This window comes from Lynx canadensis, chromosome E3, assembly GCF_007474595.2.
Source record: "Lynx canadensis isolate LIC74 chromosome E3, mLynCan4.pri.v2, whole genome shotgun sequence".
In the NCBI taxonomy this organism is placed as follows: Eukaryota; Metazoa; Chordata; class Mammalia; order Carnivora; family Felidae; genus Lynx; species Lynx canadensis.
Genome location: NC_044318.1, coordinates 1295444 through 1309421, shown reverse-complemented (window position 1 = coordinate 1309421; position 13978 = coordinate 1295444).

Sequence of the window (13978 nt, the reverse complement as noted above, 5' to 3'; positions counted from 1 at the left end):
CGAGCCCTCAACAGCCCCCGCGCCCACCCCGTCGGCCGGGCCTCAAGGGGGCAGAGCCCTGGCGCTGGCCACCGTGCGCAGTGACCGCTGCATTCCCACGTGGGCCACTGCTGCCACCCCCGCGCTGTGGATGACGGCTGCGGCCCCTCTGCCAGGCTCTCCCCCCCCAGCTCGGGTGTTCCAGAGTGAGGCCACACACTCAGTGCCCAGCCGGGACACCGACACATACTGCAGAGGCACACGAACCGTGAGGGGGACTCCACGCTAACCCCCACGTGATGCCAGCAGGCGCGGGGTGCCCTGACCAGAGCAGCTGGGATGACGGACGCCGGCTTTAGCTCAGCTCAGGGACTGCGCGTGGAGGACCCACAGCCCTCCTGTGCGCCTGGATGGATGGGGGCCAGGGAGGCCACCCCAAGCGGCCTACAGCGACCGGCCACCTCCAAGAGTGTCCTGCTGGCAGGAGAGTGTCCAGGTGGCGTGGGGGCCTCGGGAGCTGGGTCAGCAGCCACCCCCAGGTACTCTGCACCTCGGCCACCCAGACCCGCGAGAACTCCCGGGCATCCCCAGAGCAGCCACCAGGTGGCGCTGGGGCCCCACGCAGGCTGCACAGTGGCCTGGCCCACCGTAGCTGTCTCTGCGAAGGGGTGCATCCCTACACCCAGCCCAGCTGGGTCCCCAGGAACTCAGGGAGCCCTGTGTGAGGCATGGGGAGAGAGCCAGGCAGCACGGGGGACGGGGGCTCCACACAAACCCTGTGGACACACGCACGCAGTCCTCGTGGCCGGGAGGGCTTGGCGGTACTCTGTGCACCGCCTCCCCCCCCCCATGTCATCCCCACCGCACGAATCCCTGGACCCACCTCTGAAGTGGGCTTTCTGTGGGGCTGCCTAAGCCGGAGAACAAAGGGAGGAGAGCAATGGCCTAGGTGCCCAGAACCTGGGGCACGGTGGGGATAAGGCCTGGGGAGCTGAATGGGGTCAGAAACACGGGGCATGAAGGAGACTCCTCTGCGGGGGCTGGAAGCAGCCCGTGCCCTCATCTCCCCCAGCCTCCTGGGCAGGGGCAGAGCCAGCAGGGCACAGTGCAGGGGCAAGAGCGGGTCAGGGCCAGCAGGGCACAGTCCGGCGCGGTGCCAGGCCACCAGGGTAATTATGTTCCCGCCGAGAGCGCCATAATTACAGTTAATGGCTTCAGCAGTAACAAGTGTTTCTTCTGTGGTCTGGCTGCAGAAAACCAGAAATCAGCTTCCTGCTAAGGCGGCCCCCTGGCCCCATGATGGGCTGTCCGGGGAGGACAGGCTGACACCCTGGGGGGGTGGGGGGGGGATCGGACAGCTGGGCTAACGGCGGCACCAAATACCCAGGGTGCACCTACTGTGCATAAGCCTGGATCCACCTGGGGATCTTGGGGACCCCCTGCACCGATTGGGTCCCATGCTGTCACGGCGTGCTGAGGCTGCACATGGGCGCTGGTCCTCTCCACCACCCAGGCACCACTCTGCTGGCCTCCCGACCCCTCTGTCCCTCCACTGCTGCGGTAATAGCTCTGTGGAGAGCTCACGCGTGGATAGGACGCGTGTGTGTGTGTGTGTGTCATGGGGACAGGGCTGTGGTCAGTGACACAGAATGGCTCAGCAGACCGCCCTGCAGGGAGACAAAGCCCCACGTCCCCACCAGGCACGGCAGGTGGCTCGGGGCAGGCGACAGTGGGATGGCGTGAGGGAGTGCATCCCACCCCACCCCTCCTCCCTGACCCAGGTAGACCCTGGGTCTTGCAGGTGCACGCCCCGCCCCCCACCTGGCAGGGAGGCAGCATACACGAGCCTGGGGCCCCCAATGGGCGTGTGCAGCCACCCGTGCAGGTGTGGGGACTGTCTGCCTCTTTGGAACCTGGAACCCCCTCTCTCTGTCCCAGCACCCCAAGCCCTCCCAGGCTGGGCTGCCTCCCCCACCAGGGAATCCTGTTTCTCCAGCCTGCTGCCTGACTTCTCCCAGGCTTGCGCCAGTGCTCACTCAAGATCCCCCTGGAGACCCCCCTGTAGGAACATCCAAACCAGGGAAGGTGTCCTCAATGAGGTGACGAATGTGCATGGTGGCCCTGCACCTGGCCCAGAACAAACCCACCGGCTACCCCCAAGCCCCTAATCAGCACTGCCACAGCCACTCCCGCCAAGCTGTGGTGTGGCCCCTGTTCTGGACCCTGGGGCACAGGGCCAGGCAGGGAATGAAGGGGTAGGTACAAGCATCTCCTGGCCTGGGGGTTTCTTGCAGGGGACCTGGTCTAGACCCCGGAGCTGGTGTCAGGCAAAGCGGAGGACATCTACCCTCAACGGTGGGCAGGAGGCAGACTGTTCAGGCCAGGAGCTGGGAAGGGCCCTCACTCCCCAGGAGGAGACACAAACCAGGCCCCCAGGAACTTGAAAAGACAGCTCTCCTAGGGGCCCCTGAGCTGGGGTCCTACCTCCCCTGTTCTTCCCAAACTGCTGGCAAGCCATGCCCGCCCATCCGCTTCAGGTTCCTCCTGACGGTGCTGCTCCTGTGGGCCTTGGCCTGCCTGCCCCACCCATGAGGCATGTCCTGGGGCTCAAGACCCCTCGGGCAGGAGTCTGGGTACCCATCCTGGAGGGCACGAACACAGGTTCATCCAAGAAGTGGGACACTATCAGCGTGTGTGTGCGTCTGTGTGTGTGCGCGCGCGCGTGTGTGTGAGGCTGGGATAACCACGCCGGTTAGCATGGCTCCAGCACCTGGAAAGTTCTCCATCCATCACTGAGATCGCTCGCCCTTGTGGGGCTACTATGCTAGTGATACAGCCTCTGTAGCCTCTGCCTCTCTCCCCCACAACCCCAAACACACACCTGGGAGGGAAGAGATCCCAGGGTCCTGCACCGGGGCCCCGAGACTTTTTCTCGGTCCATGTAAAGGAAGGTGCACAGGAGCGTGTGTGGTCCTCACAGGCAGCACAGGTCCTGTGGACAGCCAGGAGGCTCCCCCGAGACAGGGGTCACAGGGCTGAATCAGCCCCCCACATCAGCAAGGCCACCTTCCTCCCCCATCACACCTTAGTGGGTAGCTGAGGACACGCAGTGCCACCCAGCTACCCATCCAGAGCCCAGTGACTTCTGGAGACTTAATTACACAGATGGGTTTTTTGGATTTTAATTAAAAATCCTTTAGGTTTGGAACCAACTTCTGCAAATTAGAGTCAATTTCCACCATGGGTCCGAGGAAGCCAAGCTGATGCGCAAGCAGGAGGAGGCAGCCACTCCTGCATAGGGAGGGGCCCACGGCGCTGCCCAGGGCCTGGCCACAGGGGTTCCGGGGGCTTGAGTCCAAAGCTGAACGAGATGGTCTCGCCCACAGGATCCCAGAGCCAGCAAGGCTCTGTCTGGCCAGCAGTGAGCCCTCTGACCTACACTCTTTGAGCGCCCTGGTCCCAGGGCCTCCCTCAGGGCTGGAGACCCCACCAGCGGCGGGGGCAGGGGTCCTGCCTGTCGGGAGACCCCTCAGGCACCATGCCCACGCTGTGAGCCCCACACTCCGCACTCAGAGCCCTTCCAGTATATTCTGCCCAGCCTGACCCGACGCCAGCCTTGCATACCTCCCCGCTCCCCTTCAGGCCTTTGCTGAACCAAGGCTGCACCACCTCCCCACTTCGAGCAGCCACGCCACGGCTGGCCCCCCAGCCCTGGCGGGTGTGGAGGAGGGGCCCAATCCTGTCCTGAGGCTCTCGGTGCCAACTTCCCGACCTCTCCGACCGTGGCTCCAACGCACCCCACACAGACACCCCAACGCGAGGCCGCAGTGGCGAGGAGGTGGTGGCCGCTGTCCGTGGTGCTGACGCGGCCCTGCCGGGGCTTGCTCAGGGCTGGGCCACTTGCTGGACAGCCCGGGGGATGCTCGCCTGAGGGACTGAGGCTCTGCTGGGAACCGCTCCATCAATCCACCCTTCCTCATTCTCAGACTCCCAGCTGGTTAAGAAAAGCACACCAAGAGAGGCTTCGAAGACGGCACTGGCCTGTGAGCCCCATCTCCTCCTGTCCCCGGGCGTGGGCACTGGGTGGGAATGTCCCAGAAGCGGGGGTGACCCCAACAGGGCTGGAAGCCAGAAGGGGCTCATGGCCACGCAGCCCCCCGCTTTCACTGCCAACAGGGACCCTGACAGTCCGTGACACTGCCCCTCCCCAGTGACCGTGGTTTCTAGGGTCCCGGAACCAGGTGGAGTTCCCCGCAGACGCTTGCACGGCGTGGGGCAGTGTGGTCCAAAGGGTGGTCCTGGACCCCCGAGCCAAAGCCTCATTGTTAACATGCAGCTCCCCACGGCCACCCAGCTGGCTCAAGGCCCCCAGACCCAGGGGGTGGGCCGTTTCTCCCCCTGCCCAGCTCTGAGCCAGAGGACGAGAGCCTGACGCCGACAATACCACTGCTTGCCCCTCCTCTTTTCTGAGCCTCGGCTTCCCCCCACCCCCATACGATGGGAGTGTGGCAGCTATACTTCAGGGGCTGAGGGAAGCACCCAGATTCCTTACCTTCTGTGGGAGCATCTAGCAGGCTCCGTGTCCCCCCTACCCTCCCTCATCCTGAGAATGCCACTTCAGCTCCCCTGGCCGGCCCCACACACGAGGAGGGAGGGGATGTGGTGTTTTCACCAGAGGGACAGGGACAGGGGGCTGGACACCCCCCACTGAGAGACACACACCAACGGGGAACACAGCAGCTGGAGGGGCCCCTCCGCAGGGCATGTGGGGACCAGGCCCTGATCCCACAGGCTGGGCTCCCTGAGGGGCTGTCAGGAGATCACGCGGATAGATCTGCAAAGCTCTGTCTCCGGAAGATGAGAAAGCCCCGTGCAGGCCAGCCCCGCCCACCGCCCTCCAGAGCAATCTGCTCAGCCAGCTAAGCTCCATTAGACCAAATCCACGACAGCTTGGCGTGAGTGTCCTCGTGTCTGGGGGGAGGGGGTGGGAGGGGGGCGGCGGGGCAGGAGCAGCAGGAAGCAGGGGGCCCAGGGTGGGGTGGGCCAGAGCCCCCTCCTCACCATGGCCGCAGCCAGGTCAGGTCCCCCGTCTGCCTGTCTGGGACCCACAGCAGCCGCCCCCGCAGCCGAGAGGCGGCCTTGGGCCGTTGTGATCCCCCGTACACGGGGAGTGCTCAGCCCAGACCCCCACGCGAGGCCCTCAGACACCAGCCTCGGACCCCGATGGGCCTTCAGTCTTCCTGGGTAGTGTGGACAAGTGGCCTGCACGGGCACATGGGGCGGAGGGGTCAGCTCAGCCAGTCCAGGGGCTCCACAGGTGCACACGCCTGCCCCAGACACGCAGCGGCCGATGGAGGTCCCACATGCTGGGCCAAGGGCCCCACTCCGGTTGGACCGCTGATGGGGGCAAGCCCTTCCCAGCCCTGGGGGAGGTGGTGTGGGGCCGTCCGTGCCGCGGTGCACACAGGGCCTGCCGCCCCCGCCCCCCAGCCTTCATTCTCCTGAGCATTCAAGCTTGCGCTTCCATTTTGCTCCAGGAGAAGAGCGTATGTTTATTCATGGGGGAGAAAGCCCATCTTACAAGGGAAAACAATTCTGGGCCACTGACAGCAGACGTCTACTGTACCCCACGCGGCTGAGTGGGTGGCTTCAGACAGAACAGCTGTGGGGCCGGAAGAAACACCCCACGCAGGCCCGAGCCAGCCGCAGACCAGACCCTGGGGCCCCGTGGGCAGCACGGGAGACCCCAAGAACCAGCCCACGTCTCAGTCACGGTGCGGCCTTCCCCGAGTCCGGCCCCTCCCGGGCGCTCCGCCCACACACCGACCGCGAGCCGGGCGGTTCCTGGGAACCAGTGAGGCTGCGGCCCGGCGAGCCAGGAAGCACCACGCGGGGCCCCCGAACATCAGACCGTGTCCACGGACAGGGTGCGAGGCTGCAGCGGGGCCGCCGGCACTGGCGCAGAAACATCCTGCGCAGACGGAGAGCCACCGTTCGTGAAAACAGCCACCACGTGGAGGCTCGCTCCTCTAGGACCTGGCTTGACACACGTGTACGAGAAGACACGGGAAAGTTCCGGCAGAAACCCTCACGGGGAGGAAGTGAGACGGGGTCCAGGCCGAGGCTGGGCCGACGGGGCTGGCAGGAGTCGAGAGGCCACTTCTGCTGCCCCCTACCCACCCCCACCCCGTGCCCTCTCGGCCCCCCGGTTCAGTCTGTGTGATTATGCATCTTGCGTGTTCTTACCGGAGACACACGCGTGACGGGGCTTCCCCGACGCTTCCCCGCGGCCCCCATTCCTCTGCACCACTCGTGGACACCATCTCCAGCCCTCCAGGCGGGGCGGGCAAGACGGACAAGGGCTGAGCTTGGCGTCAGGGCCCTCTGGAGACGGCCAGTTCCACGTGGAGCGTAGATGGCTGCTGGCAGCACCACGGACCCCATGTGGGCGCAGCTCCCACCCAGGCGCACCCCAGTTCCTCAGACCATCAGGTCACACACAGCTCGGCACACCCCAGAGAGAGGAGGGCCCTCTGACAGACACGCACGGGCTCACGGCTGCCCACGGGAGGAAACAACCCAAACGTCCACTAAGGCACGCGAGGATAAACAAGGCGTGGCCCATCCATACAGTGACACATCCCTCTGGCAGAGAAGAGGAGCGGAACCTCCACACCTGCTACCATGTGGGTGAATGGCGCAGGTGGGGCGCTCGGGGACAGAAGCCAACGGAAGAGGACGAGGGTTGTGGGACCTGGTTCCGGGACCTGTGTTGCCTGTGTCCACAACAGGCAAATGTGGACAGACCATGGACTAGTGGCTGCCAGGGGCTGGGGGAGGGGGGCAGAGAGTGAGAGCTAGTGGGGACAGGTTCCCTGTGGGGTGATGGAATGTTCTGGAACTAGGAAGAGCGGGAGGTTGCACCGCACCGTTAACACACTGAACTCCCCAGGACGTGTGCATTTCACCTCAGTGACTGAAACACACAGAGTACTGGGGATTCTTTTTGACCACTCCGTCTTGCTGGAGCCTCCAACCTGTCCTTGCTGTCCCTCAAATCCAGGCGGAGACTCAGGACCGGCACCTGGGCGGGCATGGAGGGACCCTCCCCCCCTGCTCCTCCGCCACGCGGCCTCCCTCCCTGCAGGGTACAGCAACCCCCCAGCTCTGCGCAGATGGGCTCCCCAGCACTCCAGGGTCCTCCTGGCGGCTTCCCATCGTGGGTCCAGCTGCCCGTGGGGATAGCATCCGACGACGCCTCCCAGAACTCACAGCGGACCAGGGTAGCCGGGCCCCTGGGACCCTTGAAAGGCAGAGCAGGAGCTCCAAGTAGGGTACTAAGGCAAAGCCACTTGCCATCCGCCCTGGGCTGTTGTAGCCCAGGGACACCCTTGACCCTCAAAAACCTGGCCTGGCCACCCCTGGTCCCGGCAGGGTCCAGGGCTCCAGCCCCACACCGCAGGGCCTCGGCAGGTCCACACCTGTGCACCTGCTAATGAAGCCCAAAGCCTGTGGGGACTCAGGCCTGGTGGGAGCCGCAGGCGGGGGTCTGCTCCCTGGTCTCGGGGGTTCTGGCAGGGCCCCTGCCCTTGGGGGACCCTGGTCTCCTGGGACCGACTCCTTCTCTGAAGCCCTGAAGGCCCCCTTGCTCAGCAGGTGTGGAGCGGAGACCTTTGGGGGCCCCGCCTGCACCCTATGGTGTGAACCACGCTGTGGTGGGCATCCATGTTCCTGCCGCCAGCATCCACCTTGTCGTCAGTGGGTCCCCCAAAGTCTTATCGCTTCTGCCCCAGCCTGGGGGGTCAGGCACCACCTGAAGGGAGAGCACGCCCCCACCCAAACCCCGGGCAGAGGTACCTTCCCTGGTTCCCGGTGACGATCATTCCATAAACACTCCTGCTTAATTAACTAGCGATGAATCAACTGATTAAGGCTTCAGCCGCCACGACGGGGCCCAGCCCAGGGTGGGATGTTCAACTGCAGATTAGGGGGCCTCGGGGCAGGGGCACTGAACAGGAATGCGGGTGTGTCCGGGCTGGGCTCGCACACGCTGGGCCCCCAGGGAACATCTCGGTCATCTCAGCAGCGCTCCGGCTCAGCCGCTCAGACCTCTGCTGCACAGGCCCAGCACCCCTCACCAGGACTGACTGGTGCGGTGAGCGATGAAGCCGGTGTGGCTGAGACCTGTGGAGGACGGGGCGCGGGGGGGGGGGGGGGGGCTGATGTTCTGGACAAAGCCAGCTACCCGGCACTTGCCACCATGCCAGGGCACCTCGTCTAACAGCTGTGGGAACGGACGATGCCCACGGGGCTCCTGGAGCAGGGCCTCTGTGCCACCAACCCTGACGCCCACAGGGGCACAGGCCCCGTGCTCCAGTCTCACATGGGGGACTCTGTGAGGAGGGAGAAGCAGCCACTCCAGAGCCCACCACGAAGGGAAGTTTCTCTCCCGCCTGAGGTTGTTGCCATGACAACAGGCTGCTGAAAAGGTAAGGAGGGGGCTCTGGGAAGGGCCCCCCCAGCTCACTCCCTCCAACAGCCCCCGGTGTCCAGCCTCCCCACCCACCCCTTAGGCCACCACCGCAGAATTTTAAGTGGGGGAAGGGGGTGGGGTCCCGAAGATCCTGTCAGCGTCTGGGAAGAAGGGGACGATGAGGGGGAGGGCCTGGGGCCTCAGGCCAGGTGTGCCTGCGGGCAGACTATTTCGAAGTCAGAGACACGGCCTTTTCAGCCTGTCCCCACCACACACGTCCACGCTGCACAGGGAGGGCCCTGGTTCCCTGTGGCCAACTCCCATTCGTGCAACCCGTGGGGACACAGGACCCCTGCCCCAGCCAGCCACACGGGCCCTGGGGAACCACAGGTCTGCCGGCCCATCAAGAACTCCCTGGACGTGGCTCACCCGGCACCTCGGCGACAGGCTCTGCCACAGCCACTGTGGGGGGCAGCGGTACCCGCCCCCGAATCTGACATGGGCCCTGCCAGCCTCTGTGCCCGCCTGTCCCCTGGCCTCTCCCAAATGGTTCCTCTGCTCCGAGCCCCAGCCCCCTGCTGCTTCCCCTCTGGCCAGACTCAGGCTGCAAGGAGCCCTCCTCCCCACTCTGTCCCCGTCCCCATCCGCTCACCCGTCCCTAGGCCGGTGTGACTCATGCTCACTGGGCTCCGGCTGGGGTGGGGAGCCAGGAGAGCTGGCCAAACATGGAGCTGTTTGCTCTGGGCCTGCGGCTCAGGGTCAGGCGGGGGGAGTTCAGGGGGGCCGGGCCGTTCCCGGGAGATCGCCTCCCCTGGGAAGACAAGAGGCTGTAGGCCCCCTCCCCATCGGAGCCGGCCACCCACCCCGGCCACCCACCCCGTGATAGGAGCTCACCACCCCACCCGGGCACACCTCCGGCCACTGGAACATTCTTTCTCTGTTCTGAGAGCTTCTCCCTGTACCGGCGGCCCTGGACACTTCCGGAGCTGTGCTCTGGGACTCGCCAGGAAGCCAGCTCTGACCCAGCAATGAACCCCCTTCCCTAACCCCTGGGCACGCCTGCCCCCGCGAAGCCCAGGGCACCCAGGACTGAGGCCCACGTCCTGCCCAGCAGAGCCCAGTGCCTGGTTCTGTTCTGAGCAGTTCGTGGCACCGACGCCCCTGCTGCCGGCCTAATTTCTGAGCTCATCTGGGCACCGTGTTGTCCTCGCCCTAGCGGCATCCACACCCATCTGCCGCAGAAGCAGCCCCCTGGGCCCCGGCCGAGTAGGGCCCAGGGCAGCCAGACCCTGGCAAGAGACCTAGCCTGTGCCCGTGGCGTGCCTGTGCGCTGAGCACTGGAGACCAGCGTCTGGGCATGCGTGTGTCCGCTCAGGTGCGTGTACTACCCATTCCTGTGTGCCGTGCATGCCCCACACACGTGCATCGGAGCAGAAGATGTGCGGGCAGGCTAACACGATCGGACACGTACAGCCGAGCTCACCTTGCCAGGAGGGGGGTTGGAGGTTGGCTCTTCTCCGGAAGAAAGAGCGCCCCCACCCCAGACAAAGCGAAACGCTCATTTACACAAACATCCTGGAGCCCGAGCACATGCCCACAGCTCCCTCTAATTGTGCACGATTTTAAAGACCATGCTAATTAGGAAGCGCGCTAATGTCTCTGCTTAGCTCTTAATAAGGAGCTTGATTTCGGATTTTTTCAAGGCATAATTGAGTGGAAAAGCACCCCGTCTCCACTTCCAATTATCATCCCGCAGGAAGCCTGACTGTGCTGGCCACGGACCCTCATGGAGACCCTGCCAGCCACTTGGTGGCGGCATGTGAGAGTGAGTTGGAGGCCCACAGCCCCCCTCCCAGGCCATTTTCCCATCTGAAAGGGGAGCTAGCCCCCAGCTCTGTTCCTTTCCTGTTATCTCAAGCTCTCCTGATGGATCTCCACGTCACAGCTCTGGCTCGGTTCCTGCTGGAGCAGCTGAGGGCTTGGACACTCCTAGGACCCGGCCATCCCTTCGGGCTGGCTTTGTCCTGGATGCAGAAGGCGGGTGGACTGGCCTTGCCACGTGAAGCCTCCTTCCCAGCGAGGCTCCTCTGCGCAGGCTGGGGCCCCCTGCAGGGGGCTGTGCATAACCCCCCCCCCCCACCGACCCTGGAAGGGAAAGGCGTGGGTGGGGGGGCACAGAGCCAGGAGGGCCCCCGGGGAGGAGGACAGACCGCCCGTGGGGACAGGGCTTCGGGGCCTGCTCTGGGCAGGAATTCTCCAGGCCAGAAATAACTGCCTCGGCACCAGTGCGCAGCTGCCCGAGGCCCAAATTAGCGACCCCGGGGGACTGGATGCTCCTTCCCTGGGAACTCGGCCTGGGGAACGCGCCTACCCCACCCCCAGCCGGCAGGCCGCCCCGAGACCACGGCCCCAGGGTGTGTAGGGGCTGAAGGCCGCTCCCTCCAGCAAGAGCCCCGGGGCCACACCTCAGCAGTGACCGACCCGGAGGCCGGGAGCCCGCGGGTGGGGCCTGGCTTCCCCAGCTCTGCACCACGGAGGGCAGGGCCAACCCCTCACGGTCCCATAAACACCCGACACATGCAGTGAACACGGTGGGAACACGCATCACGTGCAGGTATACATCTCTGCACACATGGGAGCCTGGCAAAGGGGCCCCCGCAGCATGATGTCCCCACGGCCCTGCCCACGCCAGCCGGCCCCTCCCTGAAAATCCCAGCCTCCCCCCAGGCGTTGCCTGGCAACTGGGCATCAAGAAGGAAGGGCAGGGGGCGCCTGGGGGGCTCAGTCTGTTGGGCATCTGACTCGATGTCGGCTCTGGTCACCATCTCACGGTTGGTGGGATTGAGCCCCGTGTCAGGCTCTGCGCTGACTGCAAGGAACGTGCTCGGGAGTCTCTGTCTCCCGCTCTCTGTCCCTCTCCCGCTGTGCACTCGCTCTCTCTCTCTCTCTCTCTCAAAATAAACAAACATTAAAAAAAAAGGAAAAGGTGCTCCTCCCTGGCACCCCCCACCCCACAAACAGCTGGGCAGCCAAGGCCTCCTTCTGGGGGGGCTGGAACAGGGGAAGGGCCCCCAGCCAGACCTCCCACCCGAGGTCAGGGACCAAGTCCAGGCCCCACCCACAGACACGACACACCCTCTCCAAGGGCCCACAGGTCACCTTCCCCACCGTGCTGGTAGCCAAGAGCCCCCAGGCACAGGACAGCTGGGGGGCCTGCAGGGCACGGGGGTCTTGAAGTCCCTGGCAGGTTTAGGAAGTAGCCCGCCAGCAGGAGGGCTGAAGCGGGGACAGCCGCGGGGGCCACCCACTCTCCTGAGCCGGTCGCCCACTCAGTGATTCCTCCGCCACCACTACCGGGCGTCCCCGTCAAGCCGGGACCCCTCGCACGGCACCGGTCCCACTGGATGGGGCCTGCCTTCTCGTCAGGGGCCCCGGGGCTGCCCAGAGGAGGATGTTTGGGCAGAGCCCCAGGCTCGGGGGCTGGAGGCCCCAGGACTGGGAGCAGGATCTGGAACCGGGACCGTGGTCCTGAGAACCCCGCCAGGGCTCGGACTCCCATGGTGATCAACCACCCGCCGTGGGAATCGTCCCTGAGCGGGGCAGAGGCTCAGGCTGGCCACTGGCCAGAGCCCACGACAGAGACCCAGGCAGGCCCTCCGTTCTGACTCCTGGAGAGAACCCGGGGTCGGGGCTCCTGGGGGAGGAGTCACGAGCACGTGCTCCCCACACAGACCTCTAGGGGCCCCTGTAGCCCTTGGTAGGGACACACCTGGTGGCAGACTGCCTTCCCAGCGCCCGGGCCGAGTTCAAATCCTGCCTCTGGAAGCAGCCCGAGCTTGGCTCCTCCCCCAAGGGCACCAACCGTCCAGAACCCGCCCGTAGGGCAGCCAGAGGGACCCCCCCGAAAAGGCTCACCCTGGGCGGAGGGGCAGGAGTCCATGGACTCTGACCCCTTGTTTCACGGTGGACCCCAGAACCCAGGGACAAGAAAGCTCCTGGTCGGACAATAAGGTCAAGGCCCAGTGGGGTCGCCCGTCTTAACCGGGCCACCTCTTCTAGAGCTTGGAGAGCCCCCTGCGCCCAAGCAGACCTCCCAAATGTGCTGCTGAGCCAAGCATAAGACTGCGGGCCCCAAGCCCTCAGGAAGGCCCAGGCAGCACCCCCTTACTCCTCACGGGGAGCCACTCCCCCAGCCCCTCAGCCCGGCACCGGACCCCAGAGGCCCTCTGGCCACGGAGGCTGGGGTGCTGGGCCTCGGGCCTCAGCCCTGGCCCTCCTCCCACCACGTTATTAATAGCGGTGACATTTAAAAAGGATGGCCCAGAACCTCAGAATGCAGATTTCAAAGTGAAACCAGCTGAACTTGAGCTCAGCACCCGGTGCTGCCTCCATGCCTGCAGAGATCCGCCATGCCTCCAGAGACCCCTGCCGACCCCGGCCCATCGCCTGGCCCTGACATTTCCACACTGCCGTCACCGCCGGCGTCCTCACAGAGCCCGCCCCAAGCCCAGGGCCGACGTCCCTTTGAGCTTGGAGGAATGGACAGAGCACAGCACGGTTCTGACTGCAGCTGAGGGTCATGGACATTCATCTCAAGTAAGAAGTCACGTTCCAGCCTGGGCCGAGGGGAGGGCAGGACGCGCTCATTTGAATTGTCCTGGAGTCAAGGTGCAAAGTGTCCCCAGTACCAGGCCATAGCCAGCTTCCTTGCTCAGCCACCAGCGATGGGCCATTCACTCCCACGCTAGACCTGCCCAGCCCCGTCCCCCGGCCCTCCTAGGGGCTGAACTGTGTCCCCTCCACATTCCTATGTTGCAGCCCTAATCCCTAGGGCCTCAGAACGTGCCCGCATTTGGAGACGGGGCATTTGAAAGAGACGACTTATGTAAAATGGGGCCATGCGGGTGGGTCCTAATCCTACCCGACTGGTGTCTTTACAAGAGCGGCTCAGGACGGACACGAACACAGGGACAGCCACGAGAGGACACGGGGACGGGTCAGCCACTGCACGCCGAGAGAGGTCTCGGGAGGAGCAGGCCTGCCACGCCCGGATCGCAGACAAACTTCTGCTGCTAGAGCCACACGATCAGTGGTCATTGGTAGTCACTACAGAAGCGCTGAGCGCACAAACCCAAGTCCCCAGGCGCTGTCACTTACCTGGGGGAACTTCCCTGTCCCCTTGGCCGGTCCTGGCTCACCCTGCAGCTGACCCCGATGCCCCGGCCCCACCAAGCTCCAGAAATCGGGGTGAAGAGACTTGGGGAGTGGCATTGGGGATCCTGCTGCCCAGACAGACGGGGCGGTCGGGACAGTTCAGTTTCTGAGCTCTTTGGCCCCGTCTGTCCCGAGGGGTGGGGGAGGGGCCCCAGCAGCAGCCAGGTTCTGCCACGATGGGTGTGGTACAAAGGGCTCCCGGGGACCAAGGAGGACCACCGGGGACCAAGTTCGTCACCAGTTCCCATAGGAAGACCCAGCAGCCCAGGTCGTGCACAGAGAGGCAGGCTCCCTGAGCTGCCCGAGGGCACA